Here is a 21343-nt window from a genome sequence, read left to right on the forward strand (position 1 = left end):
AAACACATGTGTGGAGGAACATGGTAATTAATATCACACTTACATAATCAGTCCAGTGAAAAAATGAGAGCGATTCTGCAGTACAAATGCTCTAGTAGCTTTAATGAGAAACAGCATGAAAGGAGATAAGGAGAGTTGTTAGTGTGCAATACAGAGAGGCTTACACCACGTGACCACTCCCATAAGTCTAAACACATGTTTCTTTCCTACACTTCCTTGATCCTAATCTTCCAGTATTGCTCCTTCCAGACTTCTGACCAAACAACTAAACCATTCACCACTGCCTAAGAGTTCATGTATACCCTTACTTTGAACCACTTCTCCCTATATACAAAATGAATGACCAAATGAACCAGTTGATGGTCTGCCCATTGGGAGGATTTCCATCACCACTGGTTGTCAGGGCCTTTTCTGAGTAGGGGATGCAGTAAAACAGCCATTTTCTTGCAACCATGTACCAAGCTAGTCCTTCCATGGATCGAGCTCAAACTTTCTTCTCCCATCAGCTGGTAATGGAGAACCCCTCCCATGAGAGTTGCAGGTGACATGGTGGTCAAAGCCATCTTTCTGGACCTATCTGAGCCCAAACCTTAATATACCACTTCCATTTTACAGCAGATCGCTGCTGGGTTTGCCCAACATGATTTTATGAGTCTGACTCAGATCAAAATAGATAATTTTTACATGGTCATTTAATGTTCTAGGGTCAGAAGCTCAGTTTCTGAGTCTACTAATGTGCCAGGAACTGTTTTTCAAATTGTATATAGCTTTCTCCTGCAAATGGTATATTAGTCGGAGTCCTATCAAAAGAGAGAAACAATAGAGTAATTTGAAGAGGAAAAAATTAATATAAAGAATTAGCAACAATAGGGGATTAGAGTAATAAGATTGGCTAGCAAGAAGAAAATTTAACAGAACATAGGAACAGCAAATATGAAGAGCACTTATTATCTCTAGGGCTGAGATCAAGCACCCATGGAAGAGTCTCACTCTCCACCCAGAGGTGATACCCTCTGGAACTGAGAAGGAACTGATATTTTGTCCTTGCAAGCTAACAATTTAGTCTGCAACAAATTTGTAGAAGCTGGCAGAAAATATGAGACACCAGAGTAAAAGACAGGACTTTGTTGCTTAAGGCACAAAATAGGAAGGTCTCTGACTAGAGGCAGTTCACCACAAACCCCCAGTGAGGGGTACAGGGGGAGGCTGCAGGCTACTGGGTGATGTTGGGCAGTGTACACTAAAGGAGTCAGGCACTGTACAAGCTCCAAGCTTTTAACAGCTATCCCAACAGTGTACTGGAACCATCATCATTAGAGGTTCTTACCAGGATGTTACATCCTGTATCATGGGCAAGTGCCCCTATATCAACAAACTCTTATACATCCAATTTTACTTGTGCTACCCTCACCCCCTACCCAACACAGCATCCCCAGGAACCACTCCCAGGCATATTTATTCCCATTCTTGCCCACACGTTAGCCTCATCCTGCAACTATCTTGGTGTAAAATCCTTTTCTTACCTGAGCAGGCCCAGAACTTCCCCAGTTGGATATTCTAAGTACCAACCCTACATAGGAATTTGGTGGGCAGTAGAGGCAGTGAAGGCAGATCCTGAGGACAGTAAGCATGGTCTTTTAAGGCCCTTGTCTCATTTTAGGCCTCTATACAATCTCTGGGGAATCTCTGTCATGCAACAGGGAGAATGGGCCAATTCTGCAAACCAAGATGGTTCAGGGAAATTTGGACATTAAAGACTTTCAACAGGGTTTCACTTCTCTATCAGAGCCCTGACTCTGGTGTAGGAGATTCACATAAATTGTGAATTCAGCCTTCTCTACAGTTCTTAAAATTAAGTCTTATTCTTGATCTTCAGCTTTGCCTGTTCTCCAGCAGCAGACGAGTGATTTCTTTCAATACTGCCAAGAATGCCCTTTGGCTCTTGCTATTAGTTTTAAGTTGTTGATTAATCGATCAGAAACTGTCACTTTCTATCCCTCTAATACATCAGTGGCACTAAGTAACAGCCACCCAGTTCCACAGTGTTTAGAGTTGCCATTTACCCCATACTTCTAAAATTCCTGAGACAGTATGCCAGCAGGGGAAAGTTCTAGATTGCTATAGAATACTCTACCTCCTATTTATAGTGAGGGCCTCTTTGCCATCCAGCTGTGTGTGCTCCAATTCCAGAATCTCAGACTCAGAGTATGCTTCCTATGACAACTCCTATTATTAACTCTCTTAGTTCAAGTTAGAAGCAGAGCCTGAAACAAAGATTCATGTTCAAGTGATCATTGAACAAGAGAGGAGTCCTTACAGAAGAGTGAGGGATGCAGGATAGGCCAGTGAAAAATAGTCAAGCAAGAATGTGGACTCAGCTGGAGACTAGCTTCCATCTGATGCCCAAGGAAGTTCTGGGAAACCTTTTGAATCATGTGCCCATCAGTTATTAGATCATCCAGGGTCTTTCTGTGACTTTGGTGGTGGGTAGAAGGTTGTGGAAGGACACAGACTCCAGGGGAGGCAACTCCCATTTTGCCAAGAGCAATTCTCCAAAGAAAAGAGGAACTATAAATTATTAGACAACACTCACAGCAACTAAGGAATGGCTGCACCAGCTAATAAGTAGTATCTGTGCAGAATTCCAGCAGAAAAAAGATATGATACTTGAGATTGCTTTTGAAACATCTCAACAAGGAAAAGGAAGGAATGGAGGGAAGGAGGAGAAAGAATGAAAGAAAGGAAAGGAAGGAAAGAAAAGGAAAAGGTAAAGAAGGAAAGAAAAGAAAAGACTAATGAAAGAAAGTGAGCCGAGATGCCGGGTACCATTCAAGCTTTATTAAAGAAAGAAATCTGCTGGGCTGTGCTCAGAGTGGCACAGGGCCTAGGGCTGCCCTGAAAATGGGGGACAGCACCAGGTGTGGGGGTGGTAGAGCTTACATAGTGCACCAAGGGCTGGCTGATACCGTCGAGGAGGGTCATATGCTAATGTGGATCGGGGTGGAGAACTGCGTCCTTGTGGAAGCAAAAGAGGTTTCTGTTTAAGTCAGGAGGCTTCTCGTAAAGGGAAGGGGAGGGGAGGGGAGGAGGTGGGCGGTGCCACTTTGTACTTGGGCTTGTCTAAAGTGGCGCTGGTTATGTTGCAGATCTATTAGCTAATGGTAGGAGGAACATAAAACAAGAGCAGTAGGAATTTGACAGTTCTCAAAGTTTTAGAGTAAGTGGTACATAGTGCTTCACTACCCTATTTGTCTTATGTGTTTTTTAAATTTCCATAATAATTTTTTTTTCTTTTTCTTTTTAAAGCAGTCTCAGAATTTCCTAGCTGTATAGTTTGGGATAAGTTAATTAAATTCTTTGTGAATTAACTATTTTCATCATCTGTGAAATGCAGATTATAATAGTAAATATCTCAAAGGGTTATTTTTAGAAGTCAGTTAACACACATAAAGTAATTGACATAGTTCCAGCACTAAGCATTCAATGTTATTATTGCTTTTTTTTAAAAATCTGTCTTGCACATACGCACATATGTCTGTAGACTTGTCTGTATCTACTAAGTGTGCTGTCCATTAAGTTCTAGAATTCATAACTGTCTGGAAAAACTTCCTAGTAACCTAGAGAGAAGACTATGCCTTTGACATATGATGATTACACACCATCTTTTGAACTTGGAACTGAGTACTCCAGGGATGGTATAGGGAGGTAGAAATAAACATTATATGACTTCACTCAAACTTTCCTTTCCTTTATATTTATACTCATATACTCATAAGGTCCATAACAAATCTAAGGGGCATTAAAAGATTAGTATAAGAGGTTCCTCTTGCCCTCCCCAAGCCAGAAAATTTTTAGGACATTTTGCACTGTGAGTACAATGTAATCCTCATCCACACATTTTTTTAACCAATGCTTTTACAATTAGATTTTTTTTTTTTTTTTTTTAAAAGATGACCGGTAAGGGGATCTTAACCCTTGACTTGGTGTTGTGAGCACCACGCTCAGCCAGTGAGCGAACCGGCCATCCGTATATGGGATCCGAACCCGGGGCCTTGTTGTTCTCAGCACCACACTCTCCCGAGTGAGCCACGGGCCGGCCCTACAATTAGATTTTTTGAAGCTTTAGCTTAGTAAGACTAAGCTATAAGACTCAATTTGGGTGCAGGGCAAGACCAGAGACTGACAGAGAGGCCCAGTTATAATTGTTACATAAGGTTCTCGATCCTTCTTGTCATATTATTACCAGAAAAACAGATGATTTGCATTCCACAAAACAATGTGTACAATTCCACTTTAAAAATATCCTCATCAACACTGAGAATTATCCATTTTTTATCTTTGTTCATTTGAAGGTAACTGCCCTCCTTTTCATTGAGAAAAAAAAGACATCATTTGTACATAAATTCCATGAAGTCTATTTGCTTTTCATAGCTACAAGGCTGTCTACAATTACACCCATCTTTATCTCCTTCCCTTGAGCCCTAGAGGATGTCAGCAGGCCTCCTTGTCTTCCAAGTTAGCCTGCTACTTGCAACCTGATTCCTATGTACACACATTTCTTTCCTGGACCTTGCTACATTATTTTTTTTATTTTTTTATTTTTCTCTCACTGGTAAGTTCAGTCCTTCCTTCTCTACTTATTACTTTCTCTAGACCTGAAACATGAGTGAGTCTCTACTATTTCAAAATCTTTTTTTCTTAATTCTGCATCACCCCTTTTCTTTCTCTCCTTATCCTTATTTCTATTCTTATCTTGAAAGTGGTCTCTGCTTTTTCATTTCTCATTCCCATTTTAAGTCATTGAAATAGAGTTCTGTATATATCTTTTCAATATTATTATTTTGGAAAACATTTCCAAGAACCCCCTAGTTTATAAATCTAATGTCCACCCTCAAGTTGATAGCATATTTTACCACTCTAAGTCTTACTATATTTCCCAAACTCCCTTTTTTCCAGAGTTCTGAAGGGACTTACATTCTGATGGTGAGAACTTGCTCAAGATTTGGAAGACAGAAAGGAAGCAAAAATTGGTTATTCTTTTTCTGGAATCAGTGGTCATATACAAAGACCTTTATAAACATGTAGGCAGCTATAGTTATTAGCAGCAATTTCTAAAATTCCTAATAAATTATAATAAATAATAATAAATCTTTTCCTGATTGAAGTAATTAGAGGTGTTTATGTTTTTGATGAAAGCCTAACTAGTCAGCTTCCATGAAAACCATTGTGGTTTTCATTCTGATCCATCTCCTACATCTCAGCCCATTTGTTCTCAGTCTCCTTAGGAACATCTATTTCCTCTCTTCATTCCTTGAATGCTAGTGATCTTTGGTGGTCATCTCTTCTCATTCTATATCCCCTTTCTGGTCAATATCACCCATTGCCGTACTCTAATCTAAAGTTTCAGACTCATGTAAAATAATAATGATCATATTAGATAGTTTTGTTTTGGGGTAAAGAATGATTCCACAATTTTAGTGACTTACAACAACACAGGTTTATTAGTCACTTGCATTTTATGTAAACAGAGTTACTATGAGTTGGATGTAGATGTTAGCCCCTACTTGAGATATGCTGTTGTTATATGGTTATCAAAGCTCCTGCTTGCATGTGGCATATGTCACATGCATGTCATATAACCAAGCATAGCATGAATGTGATAGGTATTATACTCCCATGAGGGGGCACTGCAACTCACCTGGCAATTGGTATGGATATATAATCATCCTACAGGTATAAGGGAATGAACATCTGTACAATAATTTAATCTACCACAATATTCATGCTGCTAATACCAACAATTAAAAATAGCTACAATATATAGTATCTCCACTTTTGAAATCTTCAGGACATTTTTTATGTATTCTTTTGTCTAATATCTACAACAGTACACTTGAAGTCTGAAGCAACTGATATGAATAAGCAAGTGGGTGTTGTGAAGCCTCGAGCTCTGTTCAGATCTGTAGTCAATTGCTAGGTATCTGCTACTATTGATCTCTTCTTTCCATGTAATAGAGTGAAAACTGGTCACGTATCTTCCCAATTAAAGATTATTGTCTTCAGATATACTACAGCTGAGGGTCACTACATTACAAAGTTTTGATTAAGGGATTGTAAAAAAAAAAGTATGGTGTACCATTCTGAGTCTAGGTCAGAATTACCTCAGGAGCCACTTTACATTGCTTGGTAGATGGCAATCATTGGGGCATCTTCTCTGAGTTGTATGTAGAAGTCTAAGCCATAAGTAGAGCATGGCAGAGATGACAAGTTCAAGACTGCCTGCTTATCTCTAGACTATTACATAAGCAAGGAATAAACTTCTATTTTGCTGGAGCTTCTTGATCTCTGTTATGATAGCCTAGCTTGCAACCTAAATAGTACAGGGTCCTACTGGAGAAAACTAGCGTGTATTGTTTCTTTTCCCTTTTCCCCATTCCTGCTCACCCTGTTTGTAGCAATTTCTGGAACATAGCCCAGGAGTGAGGACTAGAAATCTCTAGAACCTGTTAAGAGACTGGAATTCAGGAACAAGTGGACCCATGAAGGACGGGTTGGGATCGGCACACATAAGCATGTCTAGTTTCTAAATGAGTCCCCAACAAGACTCCCATTCCCCCTTACCCTGCTTTACTTTTCTTTATATAACCCATCGTCATCTGGAATACTGTATAATTAATTTAATTAAATTAAAGCAGTTGATCTTTTGCCTCCAAGATAAAGCCAGAAAATAGGCTCACTGAAAGGAAGATTTGCTGCAGAAAGGATACACAGCGACAATATTGTTTCCTAAGAGAAAGTCATACATCAGCTTGAGGTAATTCCAGACTTCTACAACAGAGACAGAGACGTTTGGGGTTAACGGGGGAAGACAGACAATGCTGCCCAGGAATGAAGTACACTAAAGACTTCCACTTCCAGAGTAAAATTCTCCCTATTAAGATGATTATCTGGGGAAACTTTGCTACCTGCTCCCACACTTGAAGGGAATCTTGCCTCTGAGCAAGCCCAACCCAGACACGGAACTAGCCATCAACACTTCCAATCAAGGCACCTATAAGCAGAGAAACACAGCCAAATGGAAATGTAAAAGTACTTTATTGATAGATCAGGTTTAATAACCTCCCCTTCAGAGCTGTCTGGTAGAACTTGGGGTGGAAAACTATATCCCTGGTGTAGGAGATGCTCTTGGTGCCCCAGCTGCAATGCTTCTGCAGGCACTCACCTTTTTATTTCACCTTGATAACCTTCTTAGTGCAAGTTCCTCCAAGATCTGGAATTCTCTGGTCATAGGAGTGTTCTTGACCTATACACAGGGTAGGCTATAAGGACCAAGGAGTAACTCCCAAAAAAAGCAGCCTCTGGTCAAGTGTGAATAATAGTTGTTGGTGAAAAATACTACAGCTTCCTCATCCATCAGGAATGAAATGTGTTCTACACAATCTCACAGAGGTCCTCAGTGGGACTGAGCACTATTTGCCCACTGAAGTAACCTTCTCATCAGTACACCTGTGTTGGCATCGTCCCTTTTCCTGTCTCACTTCTCCATGCCCCTACTGGTGCTTCCTGTGATCACTTCTTTCTGGGAAAATCAAACCTGAGATGCTAGGCCTTGAGGCCTTCTCTACTATTTCTGATTTTTGACTTTTTGCAAGAATTTATAAAAGCCAGAGAAGCTTATGTTAATTCAGGCATGACTTTAATTTTTAGAAGTCTTTAGAAATGATAAAAAATAAAAACAGAAGTAAAATTCATAGAAAGGCAGCTACTATTAGTGTGACCTGTTTAATCTTAGGATAACAAAGCTTTCATTTTTAACTAGTTGCTAGGGATCCCAATGTTGTCATTATCAGGAAGTCCAAGATCACCTTCTTAAGGCCTCCTCCCCTCATGTACTGTCCAAATACTACAGGCAGAGAAAGAAATGGAAAGTATGACCAGTCCCCTAAGAGGACCCACATTGAGCTTGCTATTGTTCCCACTGCTACCACTTAAATTGGTTCTGTAAATCTTGTCCTGCTCAGACTGAAGCATGTCTGCCCTCTGTTGCTGCCATCAGTGACCTAGTTCCCAGCACAGGCTTGAGGAGGGAACCATGCCTAAGCTCCCAGGGTGATATTCCCGGGCTCAGCCATTGAGACCAATGTGCACAACCAAATGGGTCCATTCAGTGTTTGGGCAGGGGTCACAAGCATCTGCTGTAAGGAGATTTGCATTTGCTTAGGTCAACGGAAAACTGGAAACCTCTCTTGATGCTGTGTAAGTGAATTAATGCTTTCAAAATCTTTGAAAAACTCCTAGAAAGATAGTTGTTAAATATATCTATTGTCATATGTACATATCAAAGTTGTGGTTGATTTTTCATTTTGTTTCTGTATTTTCTAAATATCTTCAGTGAAAATTACTTTTGTAATCATACTTTTAATGCTATGAATTTTTAAGAAAAGATTAAGAAGAAACGTCTACCAAAAAAACAAGACAAATAAATGACTTGGAGATTTGAACCCATCAGAGAATGAAGGAGGACACAGGGTAAACTGCGTGAACTGTAGAGTCAGGTATATCCTGAGAAATAAAGCAACTAAGATCTGTTTCCCTGGAGCAAAAGCTGTTGGACTGCATAATCCTGAGCAGGAATATTTAAACAATATTTTTGATGAATTGCTAGAGGCTTAGTGCATGCTGTCATGAGAGTGAAGGGCTTCCAAGAGTCACAGGAGAACCCCCACACATTCTCAGATTTTTCCTCAGGAAACCCACCAGGTTCTTATAGGAGGAATTTGGGACCCCACATGGAATTGCCAGGGAGAAAGAAAAAGTATTTATTTTAAAGCCCTCCTAGACTTTTCTTCCTAACAAGGGACAACTCTTCCTCAATCCAGGCCTGTCCAGCTTTCCTGCTTCACCTAGGAGAGGCAGTGGAGGGGGGAGGGGCATAGTCAACAGGGGAGAGGGTTTAGAGGAAATAGTCTGGGAATGCTGCACCCAGAGCAGATTGGAGTGCTGGAGTTGGAGGTAACAGGTAGCTATGGGGAAGGCTATAAAATGAATCATGTGGCACCAGATTAGAATTCAGAGCTCTGTACACTGCAAGGGCCTAGAACAATGAATGACACCCCAATAGCAGTAAACACAACCAATGTTGGTGTCTTATACCTAACAATGACTTAACCCCACCCTTTCCTATTCTGGAATTCATGAAAATAATCTGTCTCATAGATTTTTTTGAAAGTGTTGTCAATGATTTTTTCTTTTGATAAGTGCTACATTTATTTTTGTTTTCCCACCATTGTGCTTTAAAATATTCTAATGTATAATTTGAAAGACATAATGAAATAAGCAGTGAAAGGATGGTAAGTTAGGGCTTTAATTTCAGGACTTTTGGTTGCAAAATACAGAAATCCAGCTGAAACCAACTTAAGACAAATAAGATACACGACTCACATACTTGGGAGTTTTAAGGGAGTGAGCATAGGTGAGGGCTAGTACAATGTCATCAGAACACTTAGCTCTGCTTTCCTCAAGAGATTCTCCATGAAGTGAGGAAGCTGGCTCTCAGCAGCTCTAGGCCTATAGTCTGTACAACTTTGTAGAGAATTGCAACTTCCTCTCCCTAAGAATTATATTGGGACTTTTATATCGTGAATGTGCTTCTGTAGTGAAGAGGGTAGGGCCCTTTTCTAGAGAGTCCTATCAGATTCATATGAGGTAGAGAAAACTATTTCCCCAAAGGCAAGTATATATTACAGGGGAAAATAAATGTAACAGATATATATTGCACAGACTGGAATCCTAGTATGGAAGGGATGAAAATTACATCAATAGATAAAATCTTGTACTTAACGGACAAAATCATGAAAGCGATAAATTGAGGAAACTTCAAATATATGTACTATGTGAAGAAAACTGTAAGAAAAACTATGCAACATTTGGGGTGTATTATTCCTTCTTCACCTGTACAACTTATTAAGTCACTAAAATCATTCTGTATTCTAGTAATCATCTTTTTTCTTAATCATTAGACAATCGTATTATTTCTATAATCAAAGTGGATTCTATATCATATTTAGGCATGTTTTGCTATAGTTATTTAAGGCACAAGTTTGTATGAAGCCATCTATTCAATAAATAGAGCTTGGGCTGCACATGTCATTTAATATTTTTTTCTGGTTCATTTGGTATATTGACAAAGAAGGAAAGATAAATTCTCAAATCTCTTCCACATTACAGTTTAGCCTTGTATCAGCAATTTTTGTAAAATATGGATTTTAAAGATGTAATCCTATTTTAAAGTTTTTGTAACATGATGAAAAAGAAAATTGTCAGTCATGAAGTTCGTCCTTTTAGGAAGTAAACAGTTTAGGGAGACCAGAAATATAATAGGGAAAGAAGAAAATTACACTGTGCATAAGAGAAAAAGAGAAATGGAGGCAAAAACTTGATTATTCATTTTTTTGAGTAATTAAAATTTGGATTTCATGTACAGTTCTCCAATTTTTTAAAATGAAACATGTCTTTTAAACACAGAGAGAGAAGGAAACCTTTTCAGCTACTTGCAATAAGAAAACATATATACATATCATTCAATGATACCAATAGTGGTAACAGTAATAAAAATTTTAAAATATCTTCACTATTTCAAACATGAAAAATCATTTCTGAATGAAGATAGAAAATTCAATGCATACATCTAACATAGACATGTGTATTTTGTAATATTACACACTAAAGGAATAAGTTTTGTGCGTAATAACTGAAAGAATCTGTAATTCTTTCATGGATTTATAGAATTCTTTAAATTTTTGTCAAAGGGAAATTTCCTGCTTGAATTACTATTGTGGGTTCAGTTGCTTTCCTCATCTCACTTCTAAGGAGTAACTCCAGGACCCAGGCTCTTTCCATCTAGTGGCTCCTCCATGGAGAGGACAGAGATTTGACCTCACAGGAAAGCACATTTATTCTGGATATGGATTTTTTTTTAACTCTTAAAAAATCATTTTCTTGATCCTTTGCCATAGAAAATTTATTCAAATTACACCCATTTGAAGTGGAAGATCACAGCTAGAGAACAGGTCTCCCTGTAACAAATTTATTTACAAACCCATCATAAAAGCCTTTTCTTTTTGCTTGTTTTTTACATTATAGTACATATTTCCTCTTTTCATCTAGCACGCAACATGAAACTAAACTGATTAGTAGTTTACCTACACCCAATTTTGGGAGAAATACTTCCGTTTTACAAAATCATGTACCCTGTATGAAAAGAAATTTCCACACCCTGACAATTGCCACCCAAGTTACTCTGCAAGACATCTTCTTTCAAATCCCTCTTTCCCCCATACACAAGTTTTCATGCACACACTGAGTTCTTACTTTCTTTTTCCTGAAAGCTAAAGCTTTAAATACTACAATTTTATTTACAGATCTACATGAATAACAAAAATGAAAATAAGAAATACAACAAAAGACAAATCAAAATAACACTCAAAAAATTACAAACCAGCTAGAAAATATTCTGGCAGTGTTTACAAATTAATACTATTTTTGTACAAAATTGCTAAATAATGAAAATGTGAGTAGACTACATATCAACTTAAATAAAATGATTGCTATGCACAGTTCTGTACATATAAATGCACACCTAACACCATTTGACAGCTCATATGTTGCCCTTTATACATTTTGTTTTCTAAGGCTCACACAGTCATAATTCCCACACTTGTAACTTTTAGCCATTTCATGTGTAAGCTTTTATAGCAGCAACTCAGTGGTACCAGGAAACCTGCATACTTAGTACTTAAAATAACACAAATACTATAGTACTAACTCACTTCATGTGCCAGATACTATGTCAAAAAGAAAATGACTAATGTGAACGGAATACAGTATGGACATCTAATTAATGTACACCAGTTAAGCCCATTAACTGGAAAAATCTTATGCATGAAGGAACTTTCAAGACATTAGTATTTCTTTCATTTATAAAACAATAAACATGGCATTACATTATGAAAAGAAAGATTCAATGAGAAATTCAACAAAACACACAACAACCTACCCAGGTAAGATCAGTTTTTCGACTTTGGAAAAAATCGGCTCTGCACAGCTGGCAAAGAGAATTACACAATGCTGGAAGCAGAGGCAGCTAACCAAACGAGATAAATATGGGAAATGGGGAAAGTCTTGGCATAAATGGTTTCCCACACAGGAAAAAAGCCCATAGTGCATTTTTGGTAGGCACTTAACACAAAGCTCCCTCTCTCCTCCCCACCCCAGTGCTTCATCTTGAACTACACGGGTATTTTGTACCAAATCCAGTGTGTGTGAAGGGAGGAGGCTGGGGATGGGGACTGAAGAAGAAAAAAGAAGATAGTCTGCCCCTTTCTTTTTCTTCCCAAACATACACCCATGCACACCCACACAAATAGTTTAAAGTGCTCATGTTATCTGGCTTGACCCCACCACCCCTTTGCATATATTGCAGATGAAGTCTACCTAGAATAATCTGGCTGGTGTGCTTGTGATTTTTTGCTTTTGTTTGTTTCCTAAGGGATATTTTCAATTCTATTAAACACACATGAGTTCAGTGCCTACCACTATGTCAGACACATATCATTTTAATTAAACTGTTCGTTTCAAGGTATTTTTTGTTTTGTTTTGTTTAACAGGACTCCCCCATTTCTGCTATCCTTAGTATCCAAAGAATGGATTTGAGGTACTATGCCACATTCCCTGGGGGAGATGGCCATTGCCACTTGCCAATGGGAAAGCCATTCTTGGATATAACTGGTAAGATTTGCAGCTGACACAAAGCCTCCAACGTGGGACACCATTCCTGAAGAGTAAAAAGCAAGAGATGCCCTGGCATTCTATCACTTCATTTTCTATGTCCTGATTTCTCTTGGTTCAACTTACTCCTTCATACAAGAAGGGGACTGGGTTCTGGCCAGGACTATTCCAGTCATGGACACAGTAGGAGTTCCTTGTTCTTATCAGCTTAAGGAAATTCCACTGATAGAATGACACTGACACAATGGAGATGTCTTTTCCCCTAGAGGCCTCTCCATCTGACCCCATCCTGAGAAGTGGTCTCTCTGAGTGCAGTATAAGAGAGCCCTTTTCCTGGTCCCAAGGGTCCGGGAAGCCCAAGGACAGAGGGATCCATGCCTACTGGCCTTGGGACTACTACACCATCTGAACTGGTTCTCCTTTCCAATGAGCCACCCATGGCTCCAGCTCCAAGACTGACTCTCTCTAAGCTCCCACTCTTGGTAAAGGAAGCAAGATAGAATAAGGCTTCTTGCAGAGGCTGGTAGACCTTAGATGACACAGGTTTAGATGCTCTGATCAGTAGAGGTTCTCTCCCGCTGCTTAAGTAAGTGAATTTGCGAAAATTGCTTCAAAGTAAACAATTAAGTTGAAATGGTGATGGGTGCCACAGGAATGCTTACAAAGCAGCTAAAAAAAAATAAAAAGTGAGAAACGATCCACAAAGAATTCCTAAGTAGGCATTTACTACAAATCAACTGAAAACTCACAAATACATTGAGGACAGAGGAGTGGGAGTAGTTTATGGAGACAGGAAAATCCACAACAGCTTAGAGTGTCAGAACTCTACCAGTCTTCTGTATCTGCAACAAGTATTTGAAAACAGGTTTTTCATCTGAAAGGCTGTGAAGGTTCTCTTGACCTCCTAGTGGGATACAGTCCATAGTTTACACTGAATTATGACAGTAATTCAAATATTCCTAAGAAGAGCTGAAGAAATCTATTCCATACTTTTTCATGGCTTCAAGTTTGCATCTGCTGCAGTTCCATTCTATATTAGCAGACCCCAAAGATGTATTCTGCAGAGAAAGCACGGCTTGAAACGCTATTAAGGAATAATGCTGTTTTTGAGTGGGCCAGGTCGCCAGACCCCATTCTACAGCCCATACATCAGGCACAGCAAGCCAATCCAGGAGGGAGGAAAAGTACAAGTGAGAGACACCCGACTGAACATTTTCTCACTTGCTGACTCATCCAGGAGATTTTGGAGCCTGGGGCATAACCAGGCTTCTCTAAGGGAGCCTGCAACTGTGTGTTTAGACAGTTTGTTTTTTAATTCATTAAAATGTCAGCTTTGTACTGAAGTTTGTAGTTTACTTCATAATACTCTCTTGAAGGAAAAAGGTAGGAAGGGACTACACTGAATGACATGTTTTGATTCCATGATCAAAAAAACCCAAAAAAACAAAAAAAACACTGGTTTATGAGGAGAGCTCACACAAAGCATAATCAACTCACATGAAGTCTTCCACTAGTGGGAGCTTTTCCAAACCATAAGCATCAAAGAGTTTGCTAATACCTTCTTCCTCCCCAAAGTTCAGCAAATAGTCCTCTTGGAGCAGGGGAGGCAATAAGTTCATAAACAGTCCTTCTAGGTTGGAAGGGATTTGGTCCTCGGTGTGCCTGCCATAAAAAGTTGGCTGGGGAGGCCAAAGGAGAAGATTTGCCATAGAAATTGAGCAATTGCTATGTCCTGAGTTGGTGGAAGCCAAGTCTTTTGAAGCAGGTTTAGGAATGTTCCCATTGTGGTCTTGGTTGGTTGTTTTCATTGGACTGTGTGTTTCAGTCTCTTTTGGACACAAGTAAACCTCAATGGGTCCTTGATTACTTGCCAAATGTATCTGCAGGTTCTGCATTGGGTCAGGCACTTCAAATCTTGCTTCTAGAGAGGCTTTCACAACTACAACAGTTTGGTCTTTAAGGCCACTAGTTTTTCAAATATCTTGAAATGTAACATAAGCTAACTTTTGTTTCTTTGTCCAGGGTGCTGCTTAGGATCAGCTCATCTAATTTTTTCTCTTCCTCACTGAGCCCAGTTACTTCCTTTGACAGGCCCTGACACTGGGTCACCATGCCCCCATCCTCAGACAGACTGCAGCCCATCCACTGGATATTGTTTTTAGACTTCTTCTGAATCAGGTGGATGCCTTCGAGGATGTTGGTGATATCGTAAATCCTTCTCCTTTGTACTTTCAGTACCTCTGCTCTCTGGTTCAAATCCCAGACCCCATCAGGTGATTGGCTCAGTAGCTGAATGAACTTCTTGGTGAGCAGATCGAAAGATGGATCATATTGCATTTTTTCTGAGGGAACTTTTGGAGTTTCTGGACTATTTGGACTTCATAGTGCAGCTCTTCCTTTGCTCTTGGGGTTTTTTAAACCTTCTGAGAGGTACTGATGACTGCTTTCTCCTAGCTCCAACCTTCCCTTTGCCTGTTGCTATAAGGCATTTCTGAAACTAGCCTGGCTCTGGTGGGAGGGAGGGAAGGTTGGGTGGGGGGGGTGGCTGGAGAGGTGGGAGAGCTGAACAGACCCGTGGTGCCTGGCGATGGCAGGAACTGGTATGGATATATATTTGCTTACCTGACAGCAATGCGTTAGCCAGCACCACTATTCATAGACTTATCGAACACCTGAGTTCAACACCTTGAAGTACCACCCAACACTGTTTTATGGCAAAAGTGTTACCAAACCCAAATCCACCTGTCTACTGTGTAGTGGAAAGAAAAGTCTCAAAAGTCAAATGCTGGTGAAAAGGGACCAGTAACCTGAAGGAAATGATAGACTAAAGCATCATAAAGGCTCAGATTTACCAAGGGGTTTTTAAGGGAAGTGAAAAGCAAGAGGGAAGGGGACATGTAAATGGCTGAGTGCAAATTCTCCCAAGGCTCCCTCTGATTTCTGCTCTCCTCCTTGATGTTGGGTCCTGCAGGATTTTGGTTTGCTTCAGGATGGAATCAGCATAGCTTTATTGATGTCTTCCTTGGTTTCTCAGGGACTGGATAGTATGAGCCTCATAGCAAGTTTGCAAATCCAGGCTATCTGAAAGATAGCTCTACATTTATGTGAATAATGTCACCCTGCCCCATAGCCAGGGTTCAAAATGTTAAATAACTAGGAGTAAAAAGGGAACTCAGAGAAATGCATGCAAAGCTAGCCTTTATGTTTATGCTATATTCTGCTAGACAGGCATACTCCTATTTCTGCCTTTCAAACTTCCTCCAAGGCTGAGGCCTGCTCCAGCTCTAGGGGAAAATGATCAAATATGATCAAATATGGGAGGTCCTGCTGTTACAAAAGGAGTGTGGCCAAATGGCATTCACTGGTCTTTCCATGTATGCCACTGACTGGGATACTCTGCTACAGTGTACAGTATATGTTTTGAACAAATACGGTGCTGCTTTTCCCAAAGCTAGAATTCATGGCTCTAAAAATCAAGAGGTAGAAATGCAAGTGGCTCCCTTTACTATTACACCTAATTATCTATTTACAAAAGTTTACTTCCCATCCCTGAAACTTTAGACTCTTCTACCTTAGTGATCTCAGTTCCCAAGGAACTAAGGAATTGTTCTTATGGGACATAACCACTGCTCCATAAAATTGGAAGTGGAAACTGCCACTTGGTCATTTTGAGCTTTTAATGAATTTTTTTTATGAATTAACTGTCAAAGAAGGGGATACTTTGTTAGTTGAAATGATTGATCCTGATTATCAGGGAGAAATTATGTTGCTGCTATATGCTGGGCACAGAGAAGACTATATCTGGAACCCAGTGGATTCTTTGGGTTACTTTTTCAGTATGTACATATTTAACAGTAAAAATTAAGGGAAAACTATAGAAGCACAATAAAGGCAGAATGACTGAATCATTAGATCTTTCAGGAAAAAAGATCTGATTCATTCTACCTGGTTAATAACTATGATCAGCAGAGACACTGTCCAAGGTCAAAGGAAAATCCAATGGATAATGGAATAAGTTATAATTACAATTTTCTTCTCACTACAGACACAAGGACTCTAGCAACTTCACACATAGTATTTTTCCCTCTTTTCTCCTGATGTTCGTATTTTAAATAGATTGGTGGTGATGGTTAGTGTTTCTACTTTGTTGCTCAGTTACAGAGTATCTAAGGTGGGCTTATGACTGAACTAGTAGAGGAACTAAACTAACCAATAGATCACTAAGATAATGTTGACATTCTTGTCTGTGTTTCCCCTTTTGGGGGAGAGAGTGAGAGTATTTTTGTTAAAATAAATGCAGAAGCATGAAATTGTTGCTATAGATGTTCAAAAATGTAAAAAGGGATGTGCACAGATGCTGAGATAACAAAGGGAAGGAGTTGTACTGGTTATTTGCCCATTGACTCTGCTCCAAATCTACCCATCCATAATGTCTTCTGCAATGCTTGTTGTACAACTACAGAACAAGTGTACATTTCTGAGATACTTGTTAATTTCTGCTAACAGGTGTCATTAAAGGGATTTTGGAAGGTGTAAAAGAAGAAACTTCCTTCCTGTTCTCCCATCTGCATGGTTTGAGCAGCAGCAGTTAGATACAGTCTCAATTTATCTTCTATCACTCTCAGAACTGGTCTTGTTGTACTCTTTCAGAGGTATCAGCTGCAGCCAAATGTGCCCCTTTGTAAGAAGTCATAGCACCATCTCCTAGGGTATGTCCTCTGAGCTCCTGAGGTACAAGAAGCAGCTGGGAGACACCTTGTAATAAAGGACCTGACTTCATTTTTTTGATGCTTGACTTTTGATTTCTTTTTAGCCTCATCTCCCCCTTCTCATTTGGCCCCACATCTGAACATTCTGATAAAAAAGCCTGGTGTGCCTCCTCCTTTAGGCACCAGTGGAAAATTTAAACGTTGCAAATTGCCTGCCCATGCACAGGAACTTTCCCCCGGCACCACTCTGTAGGCACTATTAAGGCTCAACCAACTCCCTATGCCTCACTCAAGTCATCATGGACCAGCTCGTGCCTGTTCTTCTTGACTCAGGAGTCCCGTGTGAGTAATAAACTTTTCTCTCAAGTTCTCTTGGTGTGTGTAATGTCATCAGCCTTTACATCCTACTTATAATTGGGAGGGAGTTCATCCCACCTTTATGGATGAGCATAAAATACACCCCTTTCTCAGAGAACTGACCAAATTACATATGGTTATTCTCTGAGTTCCTAACTTTTGGTAACCCGTCACTTTCTTTCTGTTTCCCGAGTGTGTTTGTTATTATTGCTGTAAAACAAATCACCCAAAATTTAGTGTCCTAAAGGAAATGCTTTTTATTTATTTATTTTTTTTTTTGAGTTTCTGAGGGTCAGGAATGTGGACACAGCTTAGCTGGGTATCTCTGGCCCAAGGTCTGTTATGAGGTTGCATTCAAACTGTTGGCAAGGGCTGTGGTCTCATCTGAAGGCTTTACTGAGAGAAAGAGAAATCAGTTTCCAAGCTTTCCCACATGATTGCTGGCAGGCTTCAGTTTCTTGCCACATGATCCTCTCTGACCACCAGACTACTTCATGACCTGTCAGCTGGCTTTCCCCAGAGTGAGTAAGCCAATGAAGAGTGAAAGAGAACATGCCAAGACAGAAGCCAGGTAGTTTTATACCCTAATATTGGAAGTAACAACTTATTATGTCTGCTTAGGTTCATTCATTAGAAGCTTCATTAGGTCCAGATCATACTCAAGGGGAGGGTATTGCACAAAGCATAAATATCAGGAGGTGTGGGTTATGGAGGCCGTTTTTAAGCTCTCTGCTACATCCAGCCCTAGGGATAATAGCTGCTTTCTGCAATTACCTCTGAGTTACTAAAGTAACTTTTTGCTGTTTCAGCTTTACAGATTACATGCCTATGTAATCACTGTTCTAATTCCCCTTTGTTTGAATAAAAAGCATTGTTTGTTTTTCCTGACTTGACACTGATAGCACTTAGGGTCCTTTGATAATGTTTCTCCAACCATTCAGCTCACAAATAAAGAGCACATAACATACTTTTGTCCACATATTTTTGGCCAGACCCAGTCAAATGACTAATATAACTGCAAAGGAGGCTCAGAAATGTATGGAGTACACAGATATTAGCAAGACTAACAGTTTCTGCAAAGCTGCTTAATTTTCCAGAAGTCATACACACATTGTCAACACCTCCTAGATACCACTTTCTCAGCTAAATAACTTTCTTTATGCAAATGAATTTTTGCAAAAACTCAAAACACTCTGCAAGCTTAGCAATTCTAATTTGATTTTTCCTCCATTGGATTCCTCACATTAAGGCCATTAATTTCTAAAAAAGCACTGGAAGTTGTGGGAGCTTCAAATAGTAATAATTTCAGTCTATGATTCAAAGATAATTTAATATAAGATTTTTTTGTTTTGTTTTTACTGAATTAAAATATTGATACTTGCTACTATACAGTATTTTCAGCAAAAGATAGTGAATTGTAGAAACTCTGGACAATTTATTAGCATAAATACACTGTAATTCATGCATAAATTTCTCTGTTTTTTTAAACTTAGAGAAATGAAAATGAATCTTATCTTTGTGTGAGGGCTTATCTGCTATTTTTAAATACTATGTATCTTTATAGTCAAAACATGAAGATAGTATGGTTTAGTTATGCAGCAAGAATTCTTAATAGTAAATTCAGTACCTTTGGAGTTATGACAGGGAGATTATTTAATTTCAGAATAACTTTTCCAACTTTATCTTTTTGCATTTTATGGATATCTTGGTGTATTATTACATTTCCTTTGCTTATAACAAAAATACTTCAAACTGGGTGATTTACAAAGGAAATGAAATATATTGCTTACAATTTTGGAGTCTGGGAAGTCCAAGGTCCAGGGAGCACATTGGTGAAGAAGGCCTTAGTGGTGGTGATGACAGTGATGGCAGAGTATCACATTGCAAAATGGCAGAGCAGAGAGAGACTAACCTCTCATGTGCTCTTCTTTTAAAGCCCTCAGAACAATACCCACAACCACAATTGTTAATCCATTCATTACAAAATTGTCCTACAATCTAATCACCTCTTCAAGGCCCTTTCTTCAATTACCATAATAGGATTTCCTACCCTCAACAGTTACAGTGGCAATTAGGATTCCAATATATGAACCTTGGGGGACACAATCCAATCAATCCACAGCATTCCACCCCTGGCTCCCTAACCTCATGTCCTTCTCACAGGTAAACACATTTCATTTTGTCCCCAAAGTCTTAACTTGTTTCAGCTCAAAAGTCCAAATTTCAAAGTCCCATCTGTGAAGTCAATATAAGTGATCTACTTCCAAGATACAATGTTGGGACAAACATAGGGTACAGTTGGGCACAACGTGTATAAAGAAGTAATTTAATGATATAAACAATCAAAAAGGGTGGGGACAGTGCAGTCAAGGAGCAGAATTTTTGTAAGTTATTGAAGTTAAGCTGGTATAAATTCAAATGAGAATGTTATAACTTTAGGATGTTAAATGTAATTCCCATTGTAACCAAAAAGAAAATAGCTATAGAATAGACACAAAAGGAAATGTAAAAAGAATTTAAATGTTTCAATACAATCAACTAAACAAGAAGAAGATGGTATTGCAGGAAAGGAGAGACAAAACAGCTATAAGGCATATAGAAAACAAACAGCAAAATGACAGAAGTAAGTTCTTCCTTATCAGTAATTACTGTAAATATATTAAACTCTCTAATAAAAAGCAGATATTGGCAGAGTGGATAAAAAACAATGATCCAACTGTATGCAGTCTACAAGAGACTCATTTTAGATCCAAAGACACAAATAGATTGAAAGTTAAAGGATGGAAAAAGATGTTCCATGCAAATAGAAACCAAAGGAGAGCAGGGGCTATTATACTAATATCAGGCAAAATAGACTTTAAATCAAAAAAGTTTACAAGAGACAAAGAAGTATATTATATATTAATAAAAAGTTCAATACAAAAAGATATAACAATGATAAATATTTACACACCTAAAAAGAGAGCATCAAATAAAAGCAAAAACTGACAGAATTGAGAAATAGACAGTTCTTCAACAATAGTTTGTGATGTCAGTACCCCACTTTCAATAATGGATAGTACAACTAGATGGAATAAAGCAATACAGGATATAAACAACACAATAAACCAAGTAGATCTAACAGACATATGCAGAACACTTTACCCAGGAACACCAGAATACACATTCTTCTCAAGTGCTCATGGGACACTTTCAGGATAGACCATATGTTACGTTACAAATTGGTCTCAACAGGTTTAAAAAGATAGATATCATATGCAGTATCTTCTTCAACCACAATGGGATGAAGTTAGAAATCAATAGCAAAAGGAAAATGAGAAAATTTACAAATTTGTGGAAATTAAACAACACACTCTTAACCAATGGATCAAAGGAAAAATCAAAAGGGAAATTAGAAAAACTTAGAGATGAATGAAAATGAAAACATAGCATACCAAAACCCATGGGACACAGTGAAAGCAATGGTAATGGGAAAATTTATAGTTATAAAT

General features: G+C 38.8%; 1 pseudogene; it reads right to left on the reverse strand.

The window, feature by feature from the left end:
* Window positions 1-13048: 13048 nt before the first annotated feature.
* LOC134383392 (transcription factor E2F3-like) lies at window positions 13049-17605 on the reverse strand (annotated as a pseudogene).
* Between the last annotated feature and the right edge of the window lie 3738 nt (window positions 17606-21343).

The sequence above is a fragment of the Cynocephalus volans genome, chromosome 1 (assembly GCF_027409185.1).
Source record: "Cynocephalus volans isolate mCynVol1 chromosome 1, mCynVol1.pri, whole genome shotgun sequence".
NCBI lineage: Eukaryota > Metazoa > Chordata > Mammalia > Dermoptera > Cynocephalidae > Cynocephalus > Cynocephalus volans.